Here is a 21,412-nt window from a genome sequence, read left to right as displayed (position 1 = left end):
CGTAGATGTTCCAGATATTATTTCATAGTTTTGATGTCTTCAGTTTTGTTCTACAGTGTAGAAAATAGTCACAATACAGAAACAGCTATCTGTTTGATATTTTAGATTCTTCACCGTATCCAGCGTTTCCCTTGATGACACTTTGTACGTTATTGTCATGATCTTAACCAGCTTCATGAGGGAGTCACCTGGAATACTTTTCAATTAACAGGTGTGTCTCATCAAAAGGTAATTAGTGGGCGAGTTTCTTACCTTCTTAATGCGTTTGAGATCAAACAGTAAACAGTGAATAATAAAAATACAGTAAATAGCCCGATTCCACAACTGTAGTAATCCATATTAAGTCAAGAACCGAACAACTATGTAAAGAGAAACAACATCCATTGTTACTTTAAGACATGAAGTGACTTAATTCATAAAGATACAGAAAAAAAACCCATTGAATTAGAAGGTGTGCACAAACTTTTGACTAGTTCTGTACAAGTATTAAAATATCTGCTTAGAATGCGATAAACATTCCTTTGAAATAATAGAATTACACTTTCTTTCAACTGTTCTCTCTTTCTCTGGAAGAAAGATCATGCACAGAATAATAACTTGAGCTTCTGAAGTGAAACACACCCCCACAAGCTTTCACTTCACTGGAATTCTGTCTTCCTGTGATTGCAACTTGGATCAGATCCCAGAAAACATTCTGTGAAATTCAAAGACACACCCATTCACCTGCACACATACATACGTGCATGCGCACACATTCACACAATTATCCATCTTGTTCCTGATTCCAAAAACACCTGCATGAAGAAAGCATAAATAAGGTAACTACCATAGGCAACATTCAAAACAATATACTACACACACACACACACACACACACACACACACACACACACACACACACACACACACACAGATAAGAGACTACTTCATTTTTTTTTCTTAAATCAGCATCTCTATGTTTAGCAGCCATTTGATTCAGTGTCTGTGCTGGAATTCCAACACAAGCACTTTTACACAAGTATTTTACTTAATAAGATATATGATCACCTGAACCAAATCTTATTTAATGAGGAAAAGTATAAAAACCACTGCTGTGGTCATCACTGTACTCTTGCAATATGACCAGTTTGGATAGCAAAAACAGTGCTTGCTGTGCCTTAAATTTAATTGGAATACAAAAATATCTATTCATCATGCCAAAAGAGTTAAAAAGAAAAAAATAATTAGTGAGAAAAAGAAGGATTCGATTCTGGCTTTACTAGCAGAAGGATACTGTGAGCGTCAGGTTGCTTCCATCCTCAAAAAAAAAATGCACACCACACATGGCATTTCCCATGATGGCCAAAAAATTGAATTTTAGTCTCATCTGACCAGAGAATCTTCTTCCATGTGTTTGGGGAGTCTGTCACATTTTGTTGGGCAAATTCTAAATATGTTTCCTTAGTTTTTTCTTAAGCAGTGTTTTTTTTTTTTTTCTGGCCACTCTTCCATAAAGCCCCGCCCACTCTGTGGAGTGTATGGCTTAAAGTGGTCCTATGGACAGATATTTCCATCTCCGCTGTGGATCTTTGTAGCTCCTTCAGTGTTCTCTTTGGTGTCTTTGTTGCATCTTTGATTAATGCCCTCCTTGCCCAGTCTGTGAGTTTTGGTGGGCGGGGCCTTCTCTTGTCAGGTTTGTAGTGGTGCCATATTCTTTCCATTTTGCTATAATGGATTTAATTGAGCTCCGTGGGATATTCAAAGTTTGGGATCTTTTTTTATAACCCAACTCTGATCTATACTTTTCTATGACCTGTTTGGAGGCTCCTTGGTTTTCATGTTGCTTGCTTAGTAGTGTTGCAGAGTCACGGTCCTTCCAGAACAGGTTGATTTATACAGACATCATGTGACAGATCATGTGACACTTTGATTGCACACAGTTGGACCTTAATCAACTAATTATGAGACTTATGAAGTGAATTGGGGGGTGGCACGGTGGTGTAGTGGTTAGCGCTGTCACCTCACAGCAAGAAGATCCGGGTTCGAGCCCCGTGGCCAGCGAGGGCCTTTCTGTGTGGAGTTTGCATGTTCTCCCTGTGTCCGCATGGGTTTCCTCCGGGTGCTCTGGTTTCTCCCACAGTCCAAAGACATGCAGGTTAGGTTAACTGGTGACTCTAAATTGACCGTAGGTGTGAATGTGAGTGTGAATGGTTGTGTGTCTCTGTGTGTCAGCCCTGCGATGATCTGGCGACTTGTCCAGGGTGAACCCCTCCTCTCACCCACAGTCAACTGAGATAAACTCCAGTTCACCCGCGACCCTATACAGGATAAGCACTTACTGATAATGGATGGATGGATTTTGTAGCACAACTTCACAACCTTAGTTGAATTTTTGTTGTCTAGTTCTGTTGTTGAGTGCACACTAGGCAAATTATGCTAAAGCTCAGCTACCAGTTGGGGTGCCATTCTCAAGTAAACACATAAACTACAGTGATGCTGAATAAAACAAACACTACTAAGAGAGCAAATACAACCCCGATTCCAAAATGTTGGGACAAAGTACAAATTGTAAATAAAAATGGAATGCAATGATGTGGAAGTTTCAAAATTCCATATTTTATTCAGAATAGAACATAGATGACATATCAAATGTTTAAACTGAGAAAATGTATCATTTAAAGAGAAAAATTAGGTGATTTTAAATTTCATGACAAAACGCATCTCAAAAAAGTTGGGACAAGGCCATGTTTCCCACTGTGAGACATCCCCTTTTCTCTTTACAACAGTCTGTGAACGTCTGGGGACTGAGGAGACAAGTTGCTCAAGTTTAGGGATAGGAATGTTAACCCATTCTTGTCTAATGTAGGATTCTAGTTGCTCAACTGTCTTAGGTCTTTTTTGTCGTATCTTCCATTTTATGATGCGCCAAATGTTTTCTATGGGTGAAAGATCTGGACTGCAGGCTGGCCAGTTCAGTACCCGGACCCTTCTTCTACACAGCCATGATGCTGTAATTGATGCAGTATGTGGTTTGGCATTGTCATGTTGGAAAATGCAAGGTCTTCCCTGAAAGAGACGTCGTCTGGATGGGAGCATATGTTGCTCTAGAACCTGGATATACCTTTCAGCATTGATGGTGTCTTTCCAGATGTGCAAGTTGCCCATGCCACACACACTAATGCAACCCCATACCATCAGAGATGCAGGCTTCTGAACTGAGCGCTGATAACAACTTGGGTCGTCCTTCTCCTCTTTAGTCTGAATGACACGGCGTCCCTGATTTCCATAAAGAACTTCACATTTTGATTCGTCTGACCACAGAACAGTTTTCCACTTTGCCGCAGTCCATTTTAAATGAGCCTTGGCCCAGAGAAGACGTCTGCGCTTCTGGATCATGTTTAGATACGGCTTCTTCTTTGAACTATAGAGTTTTAGCTGGCAACGGCGGATGGCACGGTGAATTGTGTTCACAGATAATGTTCTCTGGAAATATTCCTGAGCCCATTTTGTGATTTCCAATACAGAAGCATGCCTGTATGTGATGCAGTGCCGTCTAAGGGCCCGAAGATCACGGGCACCCAGTATGGTTTTCCGGCCTTGACCTTTACACACAGAGATTCTTCCAGAGTCTCTGAATCTTTTAATGATATTATGCACTGTAGATGATGATATGTTCAAACTCTTTGCAATTTTACACTGTCGAACTCCTTTCTGATATTGCTCCACTATTTGTCGGTGCAGAATTAGGGGGATTGGTGATCCTCTTCCCATCTTTACTTCTGAGAGCCGCTGCCACTCCAAGATGCTCTTTTTATACCCAGTCATGTTAATGACCTATTGCCAATTGACCTAATGAGTTGCAATTTGGTCCTCCAGCTGTTCCTTTTTTGTACCTTTAACTTTTCCAGCCTCTTATTGCCCCTGTCCCAACCTTTTTGATATGTGTTGCTGTCATGAAATTTCAAATGAGCCAATATTTGGCATGGAATTTCAAAATGTCTCACTTTCGACATTTGATATGTTGTCTATGTTCTATTGTGAATACAATATCAGTTTTTGAGATTTGTAAATTATTGCATTCCATTTTTATTTACAATTTGTACTTTGTCCCAACTTTTTTGGAATTGGGGTTGTAATAAAGCTGTATAAAGTAAATGAAAGCATTATCAGGTCTTAAACATAGAGTACATATGGTGTTTCCTGAATGAGTACAGGTTAATTCCTGACAATTTCAACATCAAATAGGTCAAGAATCACAAACTCACTATCACACACTTCCTTATAGTGGGTGGTATCTAAATTACAGAATAAAGATCTCCATCTCACTGTCTCTCTGCCTTCATCACTGCCTGGTTTGGATCAAAAACAGCTGGACAGGCTTGTGAGAACAGCAGGGAAGATCATTGGTGCCCCTCTCCCATGCCTGCTGGAGATCTTCAACCAGTGTCGCATCTGCAGAGCCTCCAGCATTATCAAGGACTCCTCCCACCCTTCCCATGGACTGTTTTCCCTCCAACCATCAAGAAACAGGTACAGGAGCATTCACACCAGGTCCTCCAGGTTCCTCAACAGCTTTAGCCCTCAAACTGTGAGGATCCTGAACACTCTTCCCCCCCTCCCCCAGTCACCACTGGATTTCTCCACTCATGCAATCCTTCACACACCAAACTGTGCCCCTTATGTATAAAAAGAACAACCTCAACAAAAATATTAGTACTGATTTGTAACAAACTCTTTTCATAGTCAAGTCAAGTTTATTTTTTATAGCGCTTTTAACAATAGACATTGTTGCAAAGCAGCTTTACAAAATTTTAATGACTTTAAACATGAGCTAATTTTATCCCTAATCTATCCCCAATGATGAAGCCTGTGGTGACAGTAGCAAGGAAAAACTCCCTCAGATGACATGAGGAAGAAACCTCGAGAGGAACCAGACTCAAAAGGGAACCCATCCTCATTTGGGCGACAACAGACAATGTGATTATAACATTTTTAGCAGTTTTAACATGGTCAGTTTCATTGATGATATAAACTCTTCATTGATGGAAACTTGAGTGCAAAACTGTTCATGACAACTGCAGTCCTAAAGTTAGCAAGTCAACTGTAGTCCTCAGCCATAAAAGCATTACTGTAAGAGTCCAGAGCGTCCTCCAGGTGTGACTTTCAACTGTCCATATGGGGCCGTCCTCCACAGGAGCGATGTGATGAGAATCCAACCAGACACAGGGCACCAGGATGGATCAGGCAGGTCTGAGGAGCAGAGGAGGTTCAGCATCTTGATCTCAGGATTGACATGTAACTCAGAGGAACAGACGGGGGGGGGGAATAGAGAGAAAACACAGGTTGTTAGGTATGCCCAATGTCACCCGATGAGTAAGAACAGTATACATTTTGCAGAGTGCAAGCCGGGTGTGGCAGCGGGGGCATGGTCAAGTGTCGGTTTGTGACCGGAGGGCAGAGTCAGGGAAGGTAAGTGGCAGAATCACTGCACCTGATGTCAGTTAACATGTGTTTGTATGTCTTCCCCAGTGACCACGCCCTATATAAGGAGAGAGAGAGAGCAGAGGAAGAGAGCTCTCTCCCCAACCAGACGCCTTGTGTGTGTGCGGGCGTGTGTGGTTGGGAGCAGGGGCGGTTCTAGCTATTTTGGGGCCCTCGGCGAAATACAGGCATGGGGCCCTCAAAAGTCAGTCTTGAAACACACATACAGAATAATGTTCATCCCTACTTGGCACATGCCATATCTCCTTGCTGTAAATTCAGAAAAAAAGATAGCAAACTGCCACTAACAGTGTGCCCCAAATAAGCTCCACAGTGAAACAGGTTTGAGATTACTCCAGCATTTGCCAAAATTCTGACAGTGTTTATTGTTCAGATCAAACCAGAAAGAGTGAGAGCGACAAGGCAAACAACAGAAGAAGAGACAGTAGAGAGAGAGAGAGAGCCAATTTTAAGAGTCAATCTCCATATTTTAATAAAACAAGGATATGTGAAATCCAATTATTATTTTTACTCCACAGATACATATTACCAGATATAAAATGATCTTATTCTTATCAGAAGTAGAACACAAATGGATCCATATTACCAGATACACATTACCAGAGATACAAAATGATCTTACTGTTATCAGAACTACAACACAAATGGATATTACTCTATCGAAACCTCTACATTTCAATGGGATAAGACTGATGCCAAGATAAATGTATGAGAGAGAGAGAGAGAGAGAGAGAGAGAGTTTGTGTGTGAGAGGGAGGGAGTGAGGGAGGTAGTGAGAGAGAGAGCCATTTAGTGACAGGCAATCCAGTGGTTGAGAGACAGATACAGAGGGATTGTGAGTTTGTAAAGGATGCAGCCAGTACATTATTGAAATGTCCTTAATCTTCAAAATTCCATTGTTCATGTATTCCATCACCATTCCATAATGGGGTGTAGGTGGGTGAGTGTGTGTGTGTGTGTGTGTGTGTGTGTGTGTGTGTGTGTGTGTGTGTGTGTGTGTGTGAGAGAGAGAGAGAGAGAGAGAGAGAGAGAGATAGTGTTTGTGTGTGTGTGTGTGGGGGGGGGGGGGGGGGTAGAGAAAGAGAGAGGTATGAGTTTTTAAAGGTTGCAGCCAGTACATTACTGAAAAGTTCTTAATCTCCAAATGTCCATTGTTCATCATAATCATATGAGAAAGAAAGTCCTACTTGTTGCTGGCTTCTCCAAAGTCTTCATAGAAAGGTGGTGTGCAGAGGTATGGAACCCAAACTACAATAAACAACACAGCATTATAACAAAACAACTCAATACACTTTTTTCTTTGATGATATGATCTATGAACACAAGTAATCCTTTGTTAAATCACAAACCTTGTTCAGCAAGGGCTCACTGGCAGAAGTTGGTGTTGTCCATCCGTCTTGTCTCTTATTATCTTTCACTACTGTGACACAAGACAACAGCAAATCAATCATGGAACAGTAGAAATAAATACCCAAAATGTATTGTTAAAATGAATACCTTCTCTTTGTCCCTGTCTTCCATTTCTTTGTCTGTACCCCTGTTTTTCTTCATCTGTGTGTCTGTTTTGCCTTCATGTTTCAGGTCTCCCTCTCTCCTTTGTGCCTTTCTTGCTTGTCTCTTCTCCATGTACAGTACTTCTCCTGGCCTTCATCATCTATATAATCCTATTGTTATTGTCTTTCTGGTCTCCAGAAAAGAGTGTAAAAGTGGTAGAAAGTCAACTGCTGCCACGATGCCACTGCAACTAAAACCGTCACGCTATGACTGATACCTTTTCCCCCTCAGTCACGATTTGAATCAATATCCGCTTATGCTCTAACTTGCAACAATAAAAAGATTGCTTTAAAAGTTGCTTCTTGAAAAAGGTTGCATATTTGACCGACAGCTATAATAGATTGATTTGAATAAATAAATAAACAGGCTACTTCAGCTACTACTCTTGATATTCCAGATTATACATAAAAAATGTAATTTGAAAAATGTAGTTAGTTTCAGAAGTGCAGCTGCATTCTTTTTGCTTTGTGCCCTTTTTTTTCATTTAGCACAACCACTCTCATAACTGCGCTTCATCTTGTTTACAGTTCCCTCTGCTTTGGTTTGAATTTCCGTCGCGCACCTGTCTACGTCGTCAGATCATGGACTATTCCAATGTAAAGCAACCAGGGTGTGTGTGTGTGTGTGCTGGGACAAATACTATATACACATGAATTCGATATTCTGATACTATTTTGGTGTGTTTTTCCATTTATATCATTGACTACTTAATATCAGAGACAAATTAAGATTACATATATATATTGTTTGGTGTTTACTGTATGGGGCTGACTGTTAGGGGCCCCCAAATTTGGGGGGCCCTAGGCAACTGCCTAGGTAAGTCCGCCCCTGGTTGGGAGAGTGGAAACTATAAATGCTGAAAAGCTAAATAAAAGAGTTTTGTTGAACTCAGTTCTGGCCTGCCGTCCTTCTGTGCTCCACCCACCCATCAGAATTGCTACACTGGGACTCCGGCAAAACTAACTATGACAGCATAACTAAAAGGGGAGAGCCAGAAGGTAACACAGGCATGAGGGGCCCCGGGACATAAAGCAGCAGCCACTACACCGTCAATAAACTTGAGTGAGCAAGCGAGTGGGGACTGACAGCATACATACATCCCAGTTTACCAACACACTCTGTCTGAGGACCCTCCAGATCTACACCTTTACCTCATGAACACCATTAACACAAGGCTTGACTAAACAGATATGTTTTCAGCCTAGACTTAAACGCTGAGACTGTGTCTGATTCCCGAACACTACTTGGAAGGCTGTTCCATAACTGTGGGGCTTTGGAAGAAAAGACTCTGCCCCCTGATGTAGCCTTCACTATACAAGGTACCAGCAGATAGCCTGCACCTTTTGATCTAAGTAGGCGTGGTGGGAAATAAAGGACCAGAAGTTCGCTCAGGTACTGTGGTGTGAGACCATTCAGTGCTTTAAAGGTCAGTAATAGTATTTTATAATCCATACCATGTCACTGTTGAAGAAAGCTGGCAGCTCCTGAAAAATAGTCTGTTGAAAGCAGCTTATGAAGTGTGTGGTGTTACAAAGAAGAGAATCAGAAGGAGGGAAACCTGGTGGTGGGATGAGCCAGTCAACCATGCCGTATGTGAAAAAAGGCGCCTTTGGAAGGCCTGGAAGAAAGGTGGGAGTAAAGAAGGTTACCTTGCAGCCAAGCGCACAGCCAAGCGTGCAGTCTTTGAAGCAAAAAAGAGAGCTGAGGAAAACCAGTTTTGTGACATAGATGTATTCCATGTGGCTAAACAGATGAAAAGAGAACAACTTGATATAGTGGGCGAGAACTGCATCAGAGATGATGAAGGCAATCTGTGTCTCAGTGACGAACAAAAGAAGGCTTGGAAAGAGCATTACGAACGTCTGCTCAATGAAGAATTCCCCTGGAGTGCTGAAGACCTTCCTGTTGCTGAACCTGTTGCTGGCCCCCCCATCCTCGTGACAGGTGTCATGATGGCTGAGGCAATCACCAAAATGAAGTCTGGAAAATTCCCTGGCCCAAGTAGTATTGTGGCTGACATGATCATAAAAACAAGTTAACAAGTATCATAAGGAGATGTAGGAAGATTATGGTAAATTAATATATAATAACAAAAATAATATTCAAGGAATATGGAATATATTAAATAATATTATTAAAGATGGTTCCGGACAAATACATTACCCTAAATACTTTAATGACAAAGGTATCGAAAATTATAACATGGATGTAGTTGCTAATAGTTTTAATAATTTTTTGGTTAATGTTGGACCAAGATTAGCTCAAAATATCTCTGATCCGGTAACAAATGATGATTGTATAGATAATATTATAAAGAGGAATTCTTGTTCTATGTTTCTTACACCAGTAGATGAGAAGGAAATTATTGATCTAGTTAATAAATGTAGTAATAAAATATCCACAGATTGTAATGATATTGATATGAACCTAGTGAAAACTATTATTGGGGGGATTTCTAAACCATTAACATACATCTGTAACTTGTAATCTGTGGTTGGTTGAAGAGAGCAACTGGACTTGCTTGACGATTCATGAAAACTTTTCGCCTCTCCTCCGAAAGGCATCCTCAGTTCTGTCTGACTACTAGGGAGTATCCAGTATTTATTCTCTCATGGATCATCATAGAATCCGAATCAGAATGCTGATGGCTGCATTGTAGGTGGCTGATAAGATGTCATAGACCCCCACCTCTGTTCAATGATGGTCATTCCAGGTTGACAAAAATGAACGATCCTCTCTGGCTAAGATGTCTGCCAGTTTTCTGGAAGTCATCTCATACTCCCGCACCAGTCGAAGGGATCTCATCCCAAAGTGCGTATAAACATATCTGTGAAGAAACTCAGTCGTCCAGGTACATAGTAATCTGTGGTTGGTTGAAGAGAGCAACTGGACTTGCTTGAAGATTCTTGAAAACGTTTCGCCTCTCCTCCGAAAGGCATCCTCAGTTCTGTCTGACTAATAGGGGGTATCCAGTGTTTATTCTCTCATGGATCATCATAGAATCCGAATCAGAATGCTGATGGCTGCTGATGGATTCTATGATGATCCATGAGAGAATAAATACTGGATACTCCCTAGTAGTCAGACAGAACTGAGGATGCCTTTCGGAGGAGAGGCGAAACGTTTTCAAGAATCGTCAAGCAAGTCCAGTTGCTCTCTTCAACCAACCACAAATTACTATGCACCTGGACGACTGAGTTTCTTCACAGATCTGTAACTTGTCATTTCAAACCGGTACATTTCCAAGCAACATGAAAATAGCAAAAGTAATTCCATTGGATAAATCTGGGGACAAACACAACTTCACAAATTACAGACCTGTTTTTTTACTTAAATTCTCCAAAATTCTTGAAAAACTATTCAATAACAGATTAGATAAATTCATTGAAAAATACAAACTACTCAGTGATGGTCAATATGGATTTAGAGCAAATAGATCAACAGAGATGGCACTAATGGAATCAACTGAAGAAATCAGTAACTCTATAGATGATAAGAAACATGTCGCCGGGATATTTATTGATCTTCAAAACGCTTTTGATACTATTAATCATGATATATTAATTAATAAGATGGAACAGTATGGGATAAGGGGAGTTGTATTAAATTGGATAAAAAGTTATTTGAGCAACAGGACACAATTTGTGAAGTTGGGTGACTCTGTCTCAACTCGTTTGAATATTGATTGTGGTGTCCCTCAGGGGTCAGTATTGGGTCCTAAACTGTTTATTCTTTATATAAATGATATGTACAATGTATCAAAGATATTTAAGATGGTATTATTTGCAGATGACACAAATATGTTTTGTTCTGGAATAAATTTACATGAGTTAGAAAACATAATCTCTTCAAAATTGTGCAGATTAAAAAGTTGGTTTGATCAAAATAAATTATCATTAAATCTGTCTAAAACAAAAATCATGTTATTTAATAATTATAAAATAAATAGGGCAATAAATGTACAGATAGATGGTGTTGATATTGAAAGAGTTTCTAATAATAAATTTCTTGGGGTAATAATAGATGAGAGAATTAATTGGAAATCACATCTAAATACATACTAATGAAACTATAAAGAAGCATATCTGTGTTGAGTAAAGCTAAGCACGTCCTGGACTATAATTCACTCCGCATTCTTTACTGTTCCCTGGTTTTACCGTGCTTAAATTACAGCTCAGCAGTGTGGGGAAATACGTATAAATGTTCACTTCATGCAATAACTATACTTCAAAAAAGAGCTATAAGAATAATTCATAGTGCTGGTTACCGAGATCATACTAATTCACTATTCTTAAATTCAAAATGTTTAAAATTCAGGGATATTATAGAATATAAAACTGCCTTAGTAATGTACAAAGTAAGGAATTATAAAGTACCAAGGAATATCCAAACAATGTTCTTGGATAGAGAGGGGGGCTATAATTTTAGGGGGAAATTGAAATGTAAAATTCGCAGTGCTAGGACAACGTTAAAAATGTTCAGTATCTCTATTTGTGGAGTAAAGCTATGGAACAGTTTGAATGTGGAGCTCATGAAATGTACAACTATAAACCAGTTCAAAAAAAGGTATAAGGAACAGATGTTTATGAGGTATAGGGAGGAGGAATTACAATAACATGCTATTGATAATATAAGTGTATATATGTGGGTATGGGTACATTTGGATATATACACTTATATTATCAATAGCATGTTAATGTAATATGCAATATATATATATATATATATATAGCATAATTGTATATAATATATAAGCATAATATGCATAATTATGATATGGGTGTCTGTGTACGTATGGATGTGTATAGTTATAGGCATGTGTATATGTATATACTGTATATGTATTGTATGTGTGTATGCATAGCATAAGTATTTGTATATATATGATTTGATTTGGGCGATATTATACCATGTTGGTATGTCTTGGTATGTTTTTTTTTGTTGTTGTTGATTTTGCTTTCTTTTGTATACATAGTTTATTATGGTGGAAAGTGATGTTTGATTAGCGGTGGTATAGAGGGTTAGGATTTGATAAGTTATTTACTTCTTCCTAATCCTTTCCGAACATTATTATGTTATTGCCTTGTGGCTACCCTATTCTGTTTATGATGATGTTTTGATGATTGCATTTTTTATTTTCATTTTTTGTTTGTTTTTATATCTTCTTTACTGTTCGGAATCAATCAATCAATCAATCAATCAATCAATCAATCAAAAGCATCCATTGCTGTTAGCTGCCCCATGCTAACCAAGCTTGCAAATGCCATCATCGCTGAAGGTCGTATTCCCACAGACTGGGACAACAGTTTCATCATCAATCTGTACAAAGGCAAGGGAGATGCAACAGATAGAGGCAACTACAGGGGCCTGAAGATGACTGAACATTGTCTGAAGGTTATTGAAAGAGTGCTAGATAAAGTGTTAAGAGAAATTGCAGTTATCTCTGAGTTTCAGTTTGGTTTTGTGCCAGGCAAAGGAGCGAGCGATGCCATCTTTGTTATAAGGCAGTTGCAGGAAAAGTATTTGGCTAAGGAGCGTAACATATATTTTGTGTTTGTGGATCTGGAAAAGGTGTTTGATCGCGTGCCTCGTGACATGCTATGGTGGGCCATGAGACACATTGGCATCCCAGAATGGATCGTGAGAACAGTCCAGGCTATGTACTGGCATGCTACGAGCAAGGTTCGGATAAACAATTCCTTCAGCGAAGACTTCGATGTCAATGTTGGTGTGCATCAAGGATCGGTCCTCAATCCATTTCTTTTTGTCATCGTACTGGAAGCCTTATCCCATGATTTTTCAACCGGTGCACCTTGGGAGCTACTCTATGCAGACGACCTGGTGATTGCTGCTGAGTCCCTTGATGAGCTCACTGATAAGTTTCTTCTGTGGAAAAGTGGCTTGGAGTCCAGAGGACTGAGAGTCAATATGAAGAAAACAAAGGTGATGATGTCTGGCCCTAAACTTAATATCTTGAGTGACTCTGGTAAATATCCCTGTGGCGTCTGCAGGAAAGGTGTTGGCCGTAACTCCATCTTCTGTAATGATTGCAAGCACTGGGTACATAAGAAATGCACAAATATATGTGGTAGGCTATCTGCTGGTCCCAATTTTAGATGTGACCATTGCCTTGGTCTGGCACGTCCCATTGTTGGCAAGCAATGCAATCAGGTGGCTATTGGCACTCATGAGCTTGACACTGTTGACTCTTTCTGTTACCTTGGTGACAACCTATGTGCTGGCGGTGACTGTGAGCTTGCCACTATGACGCGAACTAGGTCAGCCTGGAAGAAATTCAGAGAGCTCCTGCCTCTCCTGTCATCTAGGAGTGTATCTTGGAGCATTCGTGGCAGAGTCTACAACTCCTACTTTCGTAGCACAATGCTATATGCCTGTGAGTGCTGGCCGATTAAAAAGGAGGATCTCAGGTGCCTGGAGCGTAATGAAAGAGCTATGCTGCGTTGGACGTGCCACATTAAGCTGGGTGTCAACACCAGTACTGAAGACCTTCGCCAGAAGTTGGGCCTGGCTGATCTCTTCTCGGAGATCAGATACAGAGAATAGAGAATGCCTTTATTGTCACTATACACATGTACAATGAGATTAAAGCATCTCCAATAACAGTGCAAAACAGCGTGTAGAGAGAGAGAGGAAGGGGGAAGAAAAAAAAGGGAGGGGAGTGTGTAAGGGGGGTAAGGTGCACAGTCCTGAGGTGTATGTGTTGTGTTACACATTATGGAGTGAGGTATTGCTCATTGCACATATAAAGTATTGCACAGAGAGAGTCACATTATAAATTATTGCACGAGAGTCACATTTAAAATAAAATGAAATGAAATATTACACATTTATGAAGTATTGCAAGGTAAGGTAAGGTAGGTGCACAGACTTGAGGTGTGTGTGCTGTATGTAAGGTGCACAGTCCTGAGGTGCATGTGTTGTGTGTAAGCTGCACAGTCCTGAGGTGAGATGAATGTGTTGTGTTTCACATTATGGAGTGAGGTATTGCACATTATAAAAGTATTGCACAGAGAGAGTCCCTTATAAAGTACTGCACATTATAAATTATTGCACGAGGAGAGTCACATAGTAAAATAAATAGACTATAAAGTCAGAGCATATCCAAGTTCAGGGCAGTTATGGCTTTTGGAAAGAAGCTGTTTTTGAATCGGTTTGTCTTTGTCCTGATGCACCTGTAGTGCCTCCCTGAAGGCAACAGGTCGAACAGATCAAAGCCAGGGTGGGAGCTGTCCTTGATAATGTTCTTAGCTCTGCTAAGGCAGCGGGAGGTGTAAATGTCCATCAGGGAGGGGAGAGGGCAGCCAATGATCTTCTGTGCTGCCTTAACTACCCTCTGGAGCCTCTCCCTGTCTACAGCAGTGCAGCTGCCGTACCATACTGTAATACAGTACGTCAGCAGGCTCTCAATGGATGAGCGGTAGAAGGTCAGCAGCAGGTTGGAGTTTAGGTTGTACTTCCTGAGGACTCTCAGGAAGTGTAGCCACTGCTGAGCCTTCTTAATGACTGCTGTGATGTTTACCGACCAGGAAATGTCGGCAGAGATGAGGACGCCAAGAAACTGGAAGGTGTGGACCCTCTCCACATACACGTTGTTGATGTAGAGGGGGGCTAGGTTGGTGCTGTGCTTCCTGAAGTCAACAATGAGCTCTTTGGTTTTCTTGGTGTTCAGAGCAAGGTTATTTTCTGAACACCAGGCTGCCAACTTCAGGACCTCTTCTCTGTAGGCTGCCTCATCTCCCTTTGAGATGAGTCCGACCACTGTGGTGTTGTCAGCAAACTTGACGACGAGGTTGTTGTTGTGGGTCGAACTACAGTTGTGGGTGTAGAGGCAGTACAGGAGGGGGCTCAGCACACAGCCCTGTGGAGAGCTGGTGCTCAACGTGCGGGTGGAGGAGAAGTGGGGGCCAAGTCTCACAGTCTGGGGCCGGTTAGTAAGAAAGTCCTTTATCCAGGCACATGTGGGGGGGGGGGGAGGCCGAGAGTGTCCAGTTTTCTAATAAGGATATCCGGGATTATTTTATTAAAAGCTGAACTATATTCCACAAAGACTATGCGAACGTAGCTCTGCTGCTGCTCCAGGTGGTTTAGCACAGAGTGGAGAGCTACGGCGATGGCATCCTCTGTGGATCAGTTTGTGCAATATGCAAACTGGTAGGGGTCGAAGTCTGGGGGGAGGTGGTCCTTGATGTGCTGAAGAACTAGTCTCTCGAAGCACTTCATGATTACCAGGGTGAGGGCCACAGGACAGTAATCATTCAGGCTGGTGACAGGAGACTTCTTCGACACTGGGATTATTGTTGCAGATTTTAGGCAGGGCGGGCTGACTGCCTGAGCCAGGGAGAGGTTAAAGATCCTGGTGAAGGTAGGGGTGAGCTGGTGGGCGCACGCTCTGAGCACCTTACCAGGTACACCATCTGGGCCGGCAGCTTTCTTGGGGTTCACTGCCAGGAGCACCCGTCTGACATCGTGCTCCTGTACAGTGAAAGGACTGGTGTGGGAACTGTGTGGTGGTGGGGGCAGGGCAGGACCAGATGAGTGCTGCTGAGATGTTTCAAAGCGAGCAAAGAAGCGATTTAGCTCCTCTGCTAGCGGCGCACTCCAGTCTCCTGTTGGCGCATCACAGTCTCTGAAGTTTGTGATGTCCTGAATGCCCCACCACACCTCCCGTGTGTTGTTGCTGGACAGGTGGGACTCTATGCGCAGCCTGTGGTCCGCCTTGGCTTTATTTATTCCTCTTTTTAGATCAGCTCGAGTGGCTCTGTACAGAGCTCTATCACCTGACCTAAAGGCAGCATTGCGAGCCCTGAGGAGTGAGTGGACCTGGCTGGTCATTCAGGGTTTCTGGTTTGGGAAGACCCAGATGTTTTTATCCACCATCACATTCCCGATGCAGAACTTGATATAGTCCAGCACCGTTCCTGTGAATGTCTCCAGCTCCTGGTGTTCAAATAAGTCCCAGTCTGTCTGTTTAAAGCAGTCCTGTAGTTTGGAGAGTGCATTGTCAGGCCAGGTTGTGATAGTCCTTGTGGTGGGCCTAGCTCTGCGTCTGAGGGGGGTGTAGGCTGGGGAGAGCAGGAGGGAAAGATGGTCTGACTGGCTGAGGTGGGGGAGGGGTATGGCTCTGTACGCGTGCTTGATGTTGGAGTAAACATGATCCAGAGTGTTCTACCCTCTAGTAGAACACTTAACATGTTGGTAAAACTTCGGCAGTACAGTCTTCAAGTTGGCCTTATTAAAGTCTCCTGCAATTATGTGAACACCGTCAGGGTGGGCCCGCTGCTGTTTGTTAACGGTGTTCAGCAGGAGAGAGAGTGCTGTGTTTACACTGGCGTCAGGTGGAATATACACAGCTGTGACAATCACTATAGTTAGCTCTCTCTGTAGAAAAAAAGACCGGCATCTTACAGACATGTACTCGAGGTCTGGGGAAAAGTGTTTATCTATAATTGTTCCATTGTTACACCAGTTATCATGCACATAAATACAGAGCCCTCCCCCTCTACTCTTACAGGAGTCCTCATTCCTATCCCAGCGGAGCAGAGTGCAGCCTGCTAGCTGCAAGCTAGCATCGGGTATTTCTGGATGAAGTCAGGTTTCTGTGATAATTAAAACACAGCAGTCCCGAACATAGCGATTTCCAGCGAGTTGTAATTCCAGATCATCTGTTTTATGCACCAGGGATCTGGCATTGGAGAGATACAGGCTCGGTAGAGGTGGCTTGTGTGGTTGTTTTCTTAGCCTTAGCATAGCACCAGACCTGCGGCCTCGCTTCTGCTTCCTGTCCCTCCTCCATCTGCGCTGCCTCCTAGACCCGACAACAATCCACGGAGAGCCCGGCAGTCTCCCTATGTCATCTGGGATGTTATGCGTGAAGAGAAAGTTGCTCAAAACAGATATCTGGTGTTGGTCACCGATGGCTAAAAGTGTCTGGTGGGTGTACTGGATGTTCGCAGAACCGATGGTGCACAAACAAGCAAGAAAGAAATACAAAAACAAACAAAAAAAGAGCACTGAAAAGGAGAGCCATAAGCCACTGCAAACACGTGCGCTGCCATCTTGGTATTTATTGGTGCCTTCAATGGTTTGGCCACATCCATCGCAGCTCCCAAACCATCAAAGACATCACAAACCTGCAAGTGGCTGGGAAACGGAAGGGTTGACCGAGAAAGTCATGGAAGGAGTTAGTGGTTGCCGATTTGAAGGACTGGGGCCTTTTGGCCAGTGACGCTCTAGATAGAGATTATTGGAGGAGGAGGCTACAAATAGAGCCCTACACTCCCGCGGGAGTCCCGCGGGACTTGCGGGACCCGCCGCAAAGCAGTGCAGCGCGGGACAAATTTTGAAAGCTCATTGCGGGCGCGGGCGGGACCGGAAGTGCACATATGCACCCGCGGGTGGGAGCGGGAGTGCACATATGCGGCGCGGGTGGGAGCGGTGATAAGCTGCAGTCCTGCTAACTAAAAACGTGCTTGAAATAAAATTTATAAATTATTAATTTATGTCTGTCACATATAATTTGGGCTGGATATTTTATTTGGCATTAATAAAAACATTTTAAGATGCCTAAATTTGCAGAGAAAGTCAGATTGCCAGATTGAGTGAGAAATAGCATCTTAAGCTTGTCATTGATCACCCTAAGGGGAAATTCTTTGACCACTCTAATGACTCACAGTTCACACCCAGCTAGCAAGAGAACCATGAGTGAATTGATTTACTTGTTGTGTTAGTCTACAACTTTAATCAGAGAGACAGGTTACACAGTGACGGTAGGCTTGACTCAATGCTATCCCAGAAATCCTTCCTGTAATATACAAATTCACTAACGCAAGCAGTAAATCAATTCATTTCTTTTACTAGCTCTGCTTTGCAATAAAAAAAAAAATTGGTACAAGGTACTGGTAAGCCCATTCACTTTTTTATACTGATCAGAGAATTACAATGGTTTCTCACGTGATAAAAATGTGTGATTTGTGATTAAATATTTTAATAGTTTGACAGCACTAATTATTATTATTAGAGATACTACATGCTGAATTCAGAAACAAGGTAAACAATAATAAACGTGAGCTGTAGATATTTATGCTCAAATCCACTCAAAGTAGGGGGCGGGGCACCATCACGCTGTGTCAAGACAAGAACTTTCCTGAGAAATAACGCGAACGTCTGCATCATGCGGGATTTGCGGGCGGGAGCGGGACAAAATATGGCAGGCACGGGAGGGAGCGGGACTGAAAATCATAATTTTTTTGTGGGCGCGAGCGGGAGCGGGACTGAAAATCATAATTCTTTGTGGGCGTGGGAGGGAGTGGGACTGCACAATGCAGGCGGGAGCGGGACTGAAAAATCTGACCCGCGCAGACCTCAAGCTACAAACTCACATGCACCGTCTGGTGCACTAGTAGTGTTTCAAACAGACGTAAAAGGGATAAGTAAGTATACGAAATTTGATTGGGAGCCAATGCAGGGTGGATGTGACAGGGGTGATGTGGTCATCTCATCTCATTATCTGTAGCCGCTTTATCCTGTTCTACAGGGTCGCAGGCGAGCTGGATCCTATCCCAGCTGACTACGGGCGAAAGGCGGGGTACACCCTGGACAAGTCGCCAGGTCATCACAGGGCTGACACATCGACACAGACAACCATTCACACTCACATTCACACCTACGCTCAATTTAGAGTCACCAGTTAACCTAACCTGCATGTCTTTGGACTGTGGGGGAAACCAGAGCACCCAGAGGAAACCCACGCGGACACGGGGAGAACATACAAACTCTGCCCAGAAAGGCCCTCGCCGGCCACGGGGCTCAAACTCGGACCTTCTTGCTGTGAGGCGACAGCGCTAACCACTACACCACCATGCCGCCCATTGATGTGGTCATATTTTCTCTTTTCATAGTTATTTATGTGTGTTGTTTAGGCTAGGAGGAACGGTGTTTCATACTTGACTGTATGGAAGTGCGTGAAACAATGACCATCATGTCTTGAAACTCTTCAATCTTGAAGCTCTCGCTCAGGCCTAGACCTGTTGACTGAACTGATCACACAGCAGAGCCAAAACACTGAGTCAGAATCATTTCACAGCATAAGGTGATCAAACCAAAGATCCAAAACATTTTCCTTTACAGTTTTCCAGATTGAGTTTGGAGCAAAGATGAAAGTCTGTATGATTTGTAACCCGACTTTTGTTGTAGGGTCATGCAAGAGTTAACTTATTATTATATACTACTACTACTACTACTGTGTTTGAATCATTACCTTCCTCTGAATATTTGTATATCATCTTTTTCATTGAAACTGGATAACTGAAACTGTGCTTTATTTTCTTTACCCTGGATAAATAATGGCATATATTTTATCTCTTTATTTTTGACAGGACTTCATAAAGGGAAGAAGACTTGCTCAGGATAGAAGGTTCCCTTGAAATGGACTGAAAATAAAATAACATGATAAAACTTGTCTGACCTGAAACACAACCATAAGGTAGTTCCTGCTACTGTGAACGCATTACATTTGTCCAACCTGATAAATTATGCAATGACTTGGTTTCAGGATATTTCATTTCAACCTATTCCTCTCATTGATGTTTTATGTGCTGTAAACTCCTCCATAACCACTGGTACTTTCCTGGATACTTTAAGGATTGCTATGGAGAGCATACCTGGACCCTTGTCTTTTTATAAGCCTGATTCCAAAAAGTTGGACTGCTGGGTAAAATGTAAATTAAAAAAAAAAAACATTACAAACATGAAAATATCTTGTGTAACGCCCCCATGCCACTGGAATTGGCATGCAATAATATTAACCTTCAAACTGACTATGGGGTGCCCTGTGTTCTTGTAACTTTAGCGACAACACAATATATGTGTATATCTAAAGGGTTTTTTATAATGTGCTCTAATAGCTCTCAATGCTGTACTTAACTATTAACGGTTTTTGTTTTTTTAATGGAATCAATTCCCACAACAATGAATTAAATAAAATAAAATATTTTACTCTCCTGTATTGTTTCTTTTATATTATAAAACATGAAATTACACAAAAATAAAATATGAAATTATACTCTGTTACCTTTTCAAATGTTATGCTGTTATAACAAAATGTTTTTCAAATGGAAATGGGTTTCTTGAACCTCCAAACTTCTTTTAAAGTCAAAAATCCTAAGTTCCCGTTCAATGGGAAAATTGACATATTGTCCCTTTAAACATAACCAAATAGGCTATAGCGCCTTTAAAATGAAATACTCGCACTAGCACACCCAATGTAAAGGGCACACACAAACCCTCGTGCGCCACGCCGTCACACACAAATTCAACCAGTTCTTAATAACTCAGTTCAAACAGTTCAAAATTAAACCCCCTATGCCAGCAATTAAATGAAAATAAAACCCTTGCTGCAGGCCTGGTTTCGGTGCTTGTGAGCGGTGAGACCCAGAAATGTGAGCGGTCGCTTTGCTCAAGGAGCAAAATAAAATGGAGCAGGTACCTGAATTTGGACAAGAAAAATTTCTCCTCACGCAGACTTGCGCTGGCGTCAAATCCCTAATGCGTCCAGCTTGTCCAGATGAACATGGGGTTCGCTGTTGTCTTAGCAAAGCAGTACATCTCTGTGCACCGAGAACGATGAAGCTGTGATGTGCCTGGAGCACAGTGCTAAGATGGCGGCAGGCGTCTTCTTGAGGCAGGCTGTCATTGAATTAAACTCAGATAGTACTCGACATACACAGTCACCAAAAGTACAGTTATCAGTCCGATAAACTATTATTAGTAACTCTCCACTTCTAAAGCCTAGATGTGGAAAATATCTGTGTAATTCTAAAGGTAATGTCCATGAGCTCAGACTAGCTGTCTACTCTCTGCTATCCTCTCTCTTCTTCTTCCCATAACTCCCCCATTTCCGCTCTAACCAGTCAGGGTTCAAAGTCCACCATAAAGTTTTAACCAATAAAAATACAAAAATAAAATTTAAACATTCAAAATTCAAATAAAATACAGGCTTTAGAAAAATAAATACATGTCGGCATATGCATTCAAAACTTACATTTCTTAACATTTTACAATAGGAAACAAAATAAAAGAAATATATAGCACAGGGCTACACTCTCCCCACCTTAAATGGTTTCTATGTCCCCATGAAACCAATCTCATGAACATGAGACATGAACCATTAAGTGTCTAACCAATCCTTATGACTACACCCCTATGAACTATAGTCAAAGGCTGGTCTTTAGGTCTTCCGACCTCATCATAAGTTAGCCTTATAACAGGTTTAATAGACCTCTTCTCTCATCTAGGGGAATTTCTCTGAGGTTGAACTTCCTCATTAGCTAATATTGGAGAATTTCTCTCAGATATAGTA

At 41.8% G+C, this 21,412-nt stretch overlaps 2 long non-coding RNA genes across 5 annotated transcripts; one reads left to right on the top strand and one right to left on the bottom strand.

Moving 5' to 3' along the window:
- The first annotated feature begins 738 nt into the window (after positions 1 to 738).
- Positions 739 to 20,011, top strand: LOC132864505 (uncharacterized). Of its 3 annotated transcripts, XR_009650227.1 has the most exons (4): positions 739 to 818; positions 4,349 to 4,509; positions 4,846 to 5,448; positions 19,431 to 20,011. It is a non-coding gene; the product is annotated as an uncharacterized LOC132864505 (long non-coding RNA). The 3 variants fall into 3 exon arrangements; XR_009650225.1 differs by having other exon boundaries at positions 4,349 to 5,448; XR_009650226.1 differs by having other exon boundaries at positions 770 to 818; positions 4,286 to 5,448.
- LOC132864507 (uncharacterized) lies at positions 4,714 to 7,327 on the bottom strand. 2 transcript variants are annotated; one of them, XR_009650229.1, is made up of 4 exons: positions 6,979 to 7,327; positions 6,831 to 6,901; positions 6,669 to 6,729; positions 4,714 to 6,364 (listed from the first exon to the last, which is right to left on the bottom strand). It is a non-coding gene; the product is annotated as an uncharacterized LOC132864507 (long non-coding RNA). The 2 variants fall into 2 exon arrangements; XR_009650228.1 differs by having other exon boundaries at positions 6,831 to 7,327.
- Positions 20,012 to 21,412: the final 1,401 nt, after the last annotated feature.

The sequence above is a fragment of the Neoarius graeffei genome, chromosome 17, assembly GCF_027579695.1.
Source record: "Neoarius graeffei isolate fNeoGra1 chromosome 17, fNeoGra1.pri, whole genome shotgun sequence".
NCBI classification, from domain to species: domain Eukaryota; kingdom Metazoa; phylum Chordata; class Actinopteri; order Siluriformes; family Ariidae; genus Neoarius; species Neoarius graeffei.
Note: the sequence above shows the minus strand (reverse complement) of the source record. Positions and strands in the feature narration are given on the sequence as shown.